This window comes from Dipodomys ordii, unplaced genomic scaffold (genome assembly GCF_000151885.1).
Source record: "Dipodomys ordii isolate 6190 unplaced genomic scaffold, Dord_2.0 Scaffold212, whole genome shotgun sequence".
Lineage (NCBI taxonomy): Eukaryota > Metazoa > Chordata > Mammalia > Rodentia > Heteromyidae > Dipodomys > Dipodomys ordii.
The window spans coordinates 986857-996818 of NW_012267428.1; the positions used below are offsets into that span (position 1 = coordinate 986857).

Sequence of the window (9962 nt, forward strand, 5' to 3'; positions counted from 1 at the left end):
ACAAGGTGAGGGCTCTACCACTGAGCCACCTTCCCAGTTCTCTTATCTGACTAAAGAGAGTTTCTTCTGTAGAAATGCAATTGTCAAGTCCACTCCCTTTACACATACTTTCTCACTAAATAGAGAAGATGAACTTAGAGGAAAAGGTCTGATACCCTGCCCAGAGTGTGCTACAGTAGCCATCTATCTATTCTTCTGAAGCTGTTACCCTAAAGGCTTTATTTCTGCAGTAGCCAACCTTTGTTGTCATGTCTTCTCCTCAGCCTCCCATAGCCAGTGGCTACTTACCCCTCAGAATCCCAAACCCCTATGCCTTTCTGTAACTCAGCACCCTATTAAAACTTCAACTGGAACAATGCATCAGTGGCTCACACTTGTAAACCCCGGGAGTCTGAGATCCAGAGGACAATCTGAAGCCAGTTGGGACTAAAAAAGTCTGTGAGACAGTGCTAGCTGTGAATAAGTGAATGGAGTGATCACGGGCCCTGAGTTTAAGCCCTAGTACAGCATGAAAATAAATAAATAAGCCAAGTGCCAGTGGCTCATGCTTGTAATCCTAGCTACTCAGGAGGCTGATATCTGAGGATTGCAATTCAAAACCAGCTGGCAGGGCTGGGAAGGTGGCTCAGTGGTAGAGTGCTTGCCTTGCATACATGAGGCCCTGGGTTCGATTCCTCAGCACCACATAAGCAAAAAGAAAAAAGCCAGAAGTGGTACTGTGGCTCAAGTGGTAGAGTGCTAGCCTTGAGCTGAAGAGCTGAGGGACAGCACCCAGGCCCAGAGTCCAGGCCCCACTACCGGACCAAAAAAAAAACAGCTGGGCAGGTTTTAACCACTAAGATATCAGAGAGAAATGGTGCTGTGGCTCAAAGTGGTAGAACACTAGCCTTAAGTTAAAGAGCTCAGGGACAGCACTCAGGCCCTGATCTTCAAGCCCCACAACCAACCAAAAAAATAATGATATCTGGTGGTTCATCCTAGCTACTCAGGAGGTTGAGATCTGAGGATCACGGTTCAAAGCCAGCCTGGTCAGGAAAGTCCGTGAAACTCTTATCTCCAATAAATTATCAGAAAAACGGAAGTGGCACTGTAGTTCAAATGGTAGAGCACTAGCCTTGAGCTGAAGAGCTGAGGGACAGAGCTCAGGCCCAGAGTTCAAGCCCCACAACCGACAAAAAAATAATAATAATGATGATGATGACCAAATGAGGTTTATCCCAGGAATGCAAGGTTGGTTTAATCTCTGGGATTAAACCGCCCTATTAATAAACATATATGTGTGAAGCATATTTGTGTATATGTGTGTGTGTGTATTATATATACTACCAAATATAAATTCCAATACATGTAGAGAAAAGCACTTAGCAAAATTCTATATGTCCATTTTGATTTTTAAAAAAAAGGGGGGGGCTGGCCATGGTAACATCCTAGTACTCAGCATTCCAAGGCATAAAGATCGTGAGAATGAGGCCAGCTTGGATCTCATATTGAAACTGTGTCTCATTCCCAGACATCAGCTATCACTTCTGAGTGCTTAGCTTGCCTCCAATACTAGGATGATGAATGCCATCATTATTCCGTAGGTCAGCAGGGCCAAAATTCCTTGGACAAAATATATTAGAATGGGGAGAGAATTCTAAAGGCAAACATCTTTAAAAACTCATTATCTTTTTTTTAATTCAAAAAATATAATCACTACAGTTTCATTCACTGTCTTTTTTATGTTCCTATTGTTAGCTGGTTTCTTGGTGGGGATGAGGGGTTAAAATGTAGAGACTAAATTCCAGCAAGCACTTAATATAACACATAGGTCCATTCAACTAAGGTTTTTGTTCATTTGTTAGTTGGTTGGTTTTGTTTTGTTTTGGGGGGGTTGCTAGTCATAGGACTTGAACTCAGGGCCTGGGGGCTTCTACTCAAGGCTAGCATGAACCACAGCTCCACTTCCAATTTTCTGATGGTTAATTGGACATAAGACTTGCCTACCCAGTCTGACTCAGGTCTCAACTTCCTGAGTAGCTAGGATTACAGGTATGAGCCACCAATGTCCAGCTCAGTTAAGGTTTTTATAAGGCTCTCTGCCTCTGTGGTGTTGGATTAAGGTCTGGGGAAACTGAAGGTGAAAACATAAAGTAGAAAATAATAACTGAAGCCGGGCGCTGGTGGCTCACACCTGTAATCCTAGCTACTCAGGAGGCTGAGGAGGATCACGGTTCAAAGCCAGCCCGGGCAAGAGAGACCGTGAGACTCCTATCTCCAATAAACCACCAGAAAACCGGAAGTGGCGCTGTAGCTCAAGTGGTAGAGCGCTCAGCCTTGAGCTGAAGAGCTGAGGGACAGCACCCAGGCCCAGAGTTCAAGCCCCACGACCAACAAAAAAAAAAAAAGAAAATAATAGCTGAGCACTGGTGGCTCATGCCTGTAATTTTAGCTACTCAGGAGGATGAAATCTGAGGATCACAGTTCAAAGCCAGCTCTGGCAGGAAAGGCCATGAAACTAATCTCCAATAAACCACCAGAAAACCGGAAGTAGGGCTGTGGCTCAAGTGGTAGAGCACTAGTCTTGAGCTGAAGAGCTCAAACCCCATGACCGACAAAAAAAAAATTGTAAAATTAGAAGACTCTTGTTGGGAAGGTGGCTCAGTGGTAGAGTGTTTGCCTTGCATCCATGAGGCCCTGGGTTCGATTCCTCAGCACCACATAAGCAGAAAAAGCCAGAAGTGGTGCTGAGGCTCAAGTGGTAGAGTGCTAGCTGTGAGCAACAGCGCCCAGGCCCAGAGTTCAGGCCCCATGACCGACAAAATAATAATAATAATAAATTAATTAATTAATTAGAAGACTCTTGGAGATTGAGGCTGCTAGAGGGAAGAGACTCTGAATGGTAGCTTGGAGAGCAAGGTATTGAGTCTGAGTAGAAAAGAGGAGAGGCAGAGCCTTGGTAATAATGGCTATGAAATACCATCTGAATTATGACTTTCCATTATCAACCTAAAAATAGTGGAAGGCTTTTTTTTTTTTTTTTTGGTGTCACATTTTCCTGAGACTGGGAGGCAGTCAGGGGGCGGGGAAGAGCTAAAGTTTCTCCATCCCACATAGGATCACATGGTATGCCCACATCCCCTGCTACAGACAGCCCACCAGCTGGTGACTCAGGTGGGAAGTGGTAGCCGCCCCACCCAAGCTGGCAGGAAGAGCTCAGAATGAGAAATGGAGTGAGCCAATTGCCAGCCTTGTCGTTCTGTTCCTGAAATAAGAACTTAGGACAAATTAACCCACCTTCCTCAGACATTTCAGGATTCTGATGAAAGAGGTTTGGCTACCAGCTCCTTCATCACCCTAGCTGCCCAATAGAATTACCTCAAGACCTTATATAATTTTATCCACTCACCAAGGTTCCTTGTCCAAAAATCCCTCAGGCTTTTGAATCTTCTCCTAGGCCCATCAGTACACTTCCTTGCAAAATCCAGTTTGGGCCAGTTTGCTAGGCCTGTTTAGTCACAAGTCCTCCTTCCCTCCACATTCAGTCATCTCCTCTTCTGATCAGATTCACTTATCTTCCACTCCCCCTCCAGGTGATTTCTGATCAACCTGGACAAACTTCTTCTAGAATCCTGTTAAGTCAGTTTGGACAGAACCTTCCTTACCCCTGGCATTTCTTTCAGTAATTTTCCACTCCTTGACCCCTTACTCTGCTCCTTAGATAAAAATTCTCACTTGCAGGGATGGAAAGGTGGCTCAGTGGTAGAGTGCTTGCCCCGCATGCATGAGGCCCTGGGTTCGATTCCTCAGCACCACATAAGCAGAAAAAGCCAAAAGTGGCGCTGTGGCTCAAGTGGTAAGCTAGTCGTGAGCTAAATTGCTCAGGGATAGCACCCAGGCCTAGAGTTCAAGCCCCACGACGGACAAAAAATAAAATAAAATAAAATTTCTCACTTGCCCATGCTGTGTTCAGCATTAAACACAGTCTCTCTCCCAAACTCAAGACCCTGATGCTACGGTCCCTACACCCAGGGCATCATTCTCAAAGTCTTTATTGTGCATTTTCAAGTATTACTACATTTTCCCCTAACAGTACCCATGTCCCCAGCCTAGAAAATCTGCCTCCACAGTTCTGAAACATGTTTGAAGTGACCTCAATACTAGCAGCAGATTCTCTAAGAATAACATCGAACTCTTGGCAAACTGAATCATCTGGGGATCCTTAAAACTCCTGATGTCTAAGTGAGCATCAGTGACTCAGTTCAAAGCCAGCCCAAGCAGGAAAGTCTGCAAGACTTTTTATCTCCAGTAAACTACAAAAAAAGAAAAAAAAAAGTGGAGCTGTGACTCAAGTCAAGTGCTAGCCTTGAGTCAAAGATGCTCAAAGATAGTGCCTAAGAGTTCAAGTCCCAGGACTGGCAAAAAAAAAAAAAAAAAAACACTCCTGATGCCTCAAAGCCATTTTGGGTTAGCTAAAACCAGACTCAGAGCCTGACTACCAGTTTTTGAGAAGTTCTAGAGCAGGGTTAAGGATCCTGCCGCATATCCTGACCCTCTGTCCAGGCTCTTCCAGAGAAAAGGTCCATCCTAACATCTGGCCTTTCAGTCTTTCCTCCTTGTCCCAGCCCTTTGGCTCATCAATGTTCCCGAGTATCTCGCCTCCATCAAAGTCCAACATCCCTGCAGGCCCATATCAAGCCCCAGCGGTCTTAGGAATCTCTGGGCCATTTGGTGTCTCAGCTTCCTATGGAAGTTCTCCCAACCCTCTCTGCTAGGAGCACACACTTCAGCCCCTGTGTGCTGGCTGGCTGGAAGACTGTTTCATGTCTCCAGAACCTGATACGTTGGTGCACTGGTCTAGCAAGCAGTCTATGACAGAGTCTATTCAATTCCATTCAAGGCCCATGCTGGGTGCTCTCCAAAGGCAGACTTCAGGGTGGGGGGCAGGGTCAAGAATACACAGAGATGAAAAAAGGCCCAGGCCTTGTGCCCTATTTAGACGGCACAGAGACATGAGTAGCCAACCATCTAATGAACCTGCCAACCTCCCCCAGGAGAGGAATGTCACAGAATCACAGATGTCAGCCTTAGAAGGAGCCTTAGTGCTGATCTAGTCCTGATCTGCCTCCCAACATAGAACCTGCACACACTCAGCACTTCCGTAATAGCCCTCACCAACCATTCTCTTCTTGAATGCTCTGATGGGAAACTTCTTTATGCTCTCTCTCTCTCTCTCTCTCTCTTCCTTTCCTTCTCCCTCTCCCTCTCTCTCCCTCCCTCTCTCCTTTCTCTGCCAATGAGCTACAGCCAGCTCCTTTCTAGATCTTCTGTTCTTCCATAGTGAGGAGAGTTAGGCACTGTCCCCCTTCTACCAGACTATAAGGGAGGGCCTTTGGAGCAGGAGCTAGATTCTGTTTCTCAGAACTAGATTCCACATCTAGCTAAACCTCTTAGTGCCTACTACCTTGCAGATACTCAAAGGTGTTTATTGTTGTTGTTGTTCTTTTTCTTGCCAGTCCTGGGGCTTGAACTCAGGGCATTGGGCTCTGTCTAGGAGCTTCTTTTGCTCAAGGCTAGCACTCTACCACTTGAGCCACAGAGCCACATCCAGCTTTTTCTGTTTATGTGATACTGAGAAATCAAACCCAGGGCTTCATGAATGCTCGGTAAGCATTCTACCACTAAGCCACATTCCCAGCCCCAGTTTAGCAGTTCTTAATGAGCTCCAGTTATTACACCAGATGGAATTTAAAGGACAGCCCAAGATTTTAACAGGCAGATATGGACTGAAGCAGCCTTGGGGCAGAAAGCTGGGGCTAAGTGTCCCATTAAACTGTCCAGGGCTTCTCAGGAGCCATCCAGAGGAGCCTCTCTGGGATCACGTACTCTTTTCCCCAGATCCCAGCTCCCAGCCCTCCAGCTCCACCTCCATCTCCTTCCTGCCCTGCCTTCAGCCATATCTTCTGCTGGGAACTATTAAACCCCATTCTACACCCAATGTTTGAATTCATATGGTTAGGCCTGCCACATCTCTCCACAAACTCTCTGCCACAATGCTGTCTTGGAGCCTGGGAGAACCAAATCTAAATTCACCACTAGGCTGGTTGAGGGCTTCGGCATTGAAGTCTGACACCCCTTCCCACAGGCTAGGATGAAAGACTACAAGTTCCTCCATTGGCAGCTTGGGCACAAGCCAGATGGCCCACCTCCAAACTCGCAAGACTGCAGTCAAGGAAGGCACCTGGAGCCTGGCATAAATGTGCCAGGACGGCATCATTCTTAACTCAGTTTCAAGACCCTGGGCAACCAGCTCTCATCTGTGTCCCCCTAAAGTGTCCTGGACAGCCCCCAGCTCCCTCTGCTGGCCACTGATGGGAAATGCCTTCAACTCAAACCACTCACCTTTGTCATAAATACGGCCCTTGGGGCAGACTTCAATTAATCTGAATCATCTCCCACCCTCTTCCCTCTCGCCAAACACACCCTGCCATTGCAAAAGGGTAAACTGTAGATTGAGGGCCCTACCATGAGTTGACATGTCTGCTAAAAACAAATGCTATAAGATTCAATCTCTGCACAAAGAACCCCTTCCCCTGTTCCCATCCTGCCTCCTCTCCCGTGACAAATTACCCCCAGGCTCCTGGCCTGACTGATTGCATTCTCCGTGCCTAAATAAAAGGAGACCTCAGTTGTAAAAGAGTGCATCATTGTCTCTCCAGTCTGGCTGGAAGATTGTCAGCCCTCTCAGGCTTTAACCCTGAATAAAAGCCTGTTTTGATCTGTGGAGGTTTCTGGATTCCTTCGTTTTCTCCTCTGCATAATCATTCCTTACAGCCACCTCCCACTTTATTACCTCTGACACCACTTCTTCCTGCTCCAGCGTCTTGAACTGCTTCTTTCCAGCTGCTCCACCCCAACTTCTAACTTCCCCTTTTCTTTCTCCTCCAGCCCCACCCCATCCACCCCCTCCAAAAGGAGGCTCTGGGCTTGGAGTCTGGCAGGTCTAGACAGAGCAGAGCGCGCTTGGAACCCAGGCTACCAGGCTACCTGGTCATAAGTGCACAGGGCGAGGCCAAAGGTCCCCACCCCAGCCTTGAATAGTGACCGGCTTTGAGTAAGGCAGGCCCAGGTGGCATCTCTGCATGTAGAGCTCACAAGATACCCTGTTTCCCACTCCCCAGAGCCCCCACTCACCAGACCCAACAGGCACGTCTGTACAGCCCCTGATGCTCCGGGTTAGTCACACTTCCTGGGTGGGGTCAATGGCTCCACAGCACTTTTTCCTCCTCCCCCTGACTTCTTGTCTGAATGCATTTGACTGTTTTTTTTCTTAAAGCTCAGTGCTGAGGGCGTGGCTGGGGCTCTGACTTGTCTTTGTGGTCTCCTGCCTGCCCCAGACAGTTCTGTTGCTAATCAGTCACCAGATGTCCACTGTCACAGAATCTGAGCGCAGGGCACTCAGGAACGGCTATAGAAATAAGCATGGTGCAGACTGCACCTGGGGGCAGCCAACCCTCCTACATCACAGTCTTGTCCCAGTGGCTGGCTCTGCAGAGGATACAGATGCCCTGTGAACACAAGTGACCATCCACAGTCACACTCAGAGTAGGAGGCCAGTCAAGATAGTCTCCCATCCCCCTCGGAATCCATAGAGAAGGGCAAAATCTGGGTAAAGCTCCAGGAAAAATGAACACCCAATTATGCAGCCACACAAGCGTGGCTTACTGCCCAGGATGCTGGCAGCCTGTTGTAGAAAACTGTGAGTCAACATCTAGTTCCAGATAGAACTTGGTGTGGAGGGTCAAGGTTTCTGCCCTGGCACTGGTAATTAAAATTTGGACCAAATCTTCATACTTAGTCAACCTTCAAACCAAATCCTAGCAAGGATTTAGCCTGAAACTGGATGGATGTGGTTTTTGTTTGTTTGGTCGGTTTTGTTGTGCTGGTACTTAGGCTTGAACTCAGGGCTTTGCATTTTCATTCTGCTTTTTCCACTCACAACTGGTGCTGAACACCACCTGTGGGATTAGACCTCCAAGCATCTCTGTGGCCTGTTGACACTTAAGCCTCATCTCAGTTCTTTTTGCTTTTAGGTGTTCTGTTTCCTTTTGTTTTTCCATATTGAGTCTCATGTTTTTGCCTGTTCAACTCATCTGCAAACCTCTTACCTTGGCCTCTGGTATAGCTAGGATTACAGCCATGAACTACCACATCCTGGATCTTTTTTTTTTTTTACTCAGATTTGGTCTTGCAACATTAGCCTAGCTGACCTTTAACTCTAGATCCTCCTGACCCAGCCTCCCTAGTGTTGGGATTACAGAGAGTCATGGACCACCATGCCTGGTTCCAAAAGACAGCCTTAAATACAAGATATTTGTATTTAAAGTTGGAATCCCAGGAAGGCCTTGTTCACACAAGCACCAGAGGCTGGGCAGACAACCTAGAAGAGAAGTTAAGAGCTGAATAGTTTGGCTACTTACCAACTGTGCTTTCTCAGGTCAATTACTCAACTTCCTGTAGCCTCCTTGTAAAATGAGCATACAGAAGAATATGAAGATTAATTGAGAGCCTATAAATAATAAGCAAGTAAGAAATACTAAACAAATCTAGGCTTCTTTCTCTTCAGGTTGCTATTTATTTCATATCAGCAACAAAAGTTTTCTTTTGGGGGAGGGTTTGCCACAATGAGAATTTGTGAGGGGACCCTAGTAAGTGTACCTAGCACCTCTTTGTCCCCTATTTGCCAGTTTAGTGAATAGTTCCGGGGGAAGAAAGTTACAGTATACCTCACCCCTTCTCCACCCCCCTTTACCTCCCTCTGAGGTTGTCATACTGGTTGTACCAGTGTGAACCTGGGTGGCTCAATTCTGTGCACCCACCCAGGGGACAGGATGAATGGGGATCGCTGTTACCTACACTGAGGGTCTCTCCAAGCCAGAGAAAGTCCTATCATCACAGGAAGGGAGAAAAAAAAATGAGAGGATGACAAAGAAGGAGAAACATACTGGGACAGGCCAGGCAGCCCGTGGGTTTCTCCCCAGCCCCTGGGAACTCTAAAGCATATGCTAATAAATAATCTGCAATCTCTAGAACTTGTTTTCTTTTCTTTTTCTTTTTTGGTGCCAGTCCTGGAGCTTGAAGTCAAGGCCTGAGTGCTGTCTCTGAGCATCTCTGCTCAAAGCTAGTGCTTTCCTAGCCACTTGTGCCACAGCTCCACTTCTGGATTTTGGGTGGTTCATTGGAGATTAGAGTCTAACAGGCTGTCCTGCCCAGGCTGACTTCAAACCACCATCCTCACATCTCAGCCTCCTGAGTAGCTAAGATTACAGGCCTGAGCCACCAGTCCTCCCTTTCTCTTCCTCCCCCCCCTCTCTCTTTCAACTCAAAGTTTACTCCCACTGCAGTCTCCCCAGAACAAGACAGAGTTTGTCTCCAAAGAAGAGAACACTTGGTTCGCATGGCCTCGCTCTCTCCGGGCCAGGAGCTTGCCTGCAGGTATGGACTGCTAGAAGACCCAGAATCAGTGAAGCCCTACCTTTACCCCCCACAGGCCGACCTCGGGTCTCAAACCAGAAGCCTAAGCAGGCGCCTGCTATTTGCCTGCTAGTGCTGTGGCTCAGGCCATCCCCAGCCACCGCCCCAGGAGATGAGGGGCGGAAGCACCACTGTGAGTCAGAGGGAGGGGCTTGGCCGGCCAGCGCTCCGGATCTGCCCTCCGGGCCACTCTGAGACCCACACTGTGGGGCGCTGAGAGGGTAGGGCATGCTGAGGGTGGGGCCTGGGGAACGCTAAAGTCCAGCGTGCCACTCGAAAGCTTTGTTTCAGGACCCGCTTAAGAGATGGCAGAAAGTGTGTGGGGAGGCCGGGGTAGGAGTCCACATCTCCCTTCCCAACTGTCACTGCAAGTCAGCTGCTCCTGTCAGCTGTTTCCCCTCAGGTCCTTCTCTTCCTTCTCTCCTCAGGCCCACCCTGCTTCTAGTCGT

At 47.7% G+C, this 9962-nt stretch overlaps 1 protein-coding gene across 4 annotated transcripts in view; it reads right to left on the reverse strand.

The window, feature by feature from the left end:
• Nucleotides 1–9636, reverse strand: part of Capg (capping protein (actin filament), gelsolin-like) — a 19835-nt gene extending 10199 nt beyond the window's left edge. Inside the window, exons 1-3 of one of the 4 annotated variants that reach the window (XM_013035467.1) lie at nucleotides 9580–9606; nucleotides 8892–8925; nucleotides 8460–8503 (exon numbers count right to left, since the gene is read on the reverse strand). The gene's annotated coding sequence lies outside the window, so the exon portion shown is untranslated. Of the gene's footprint in view, nucleotides 1–6832; nucleotides 6893–7173; nucleotides 7298–8459; nucleotides 8504–8891; nucleotides 8926–9579 lie in introns of those variants that run through there. The other 3 variants (XM_013035466.1, XM_013035465.1, XM_013035468.1) reach the window with 3 other exon arrangements.
• Nucleotides 9637–9962: the final 326 nt, after the last annotated feature.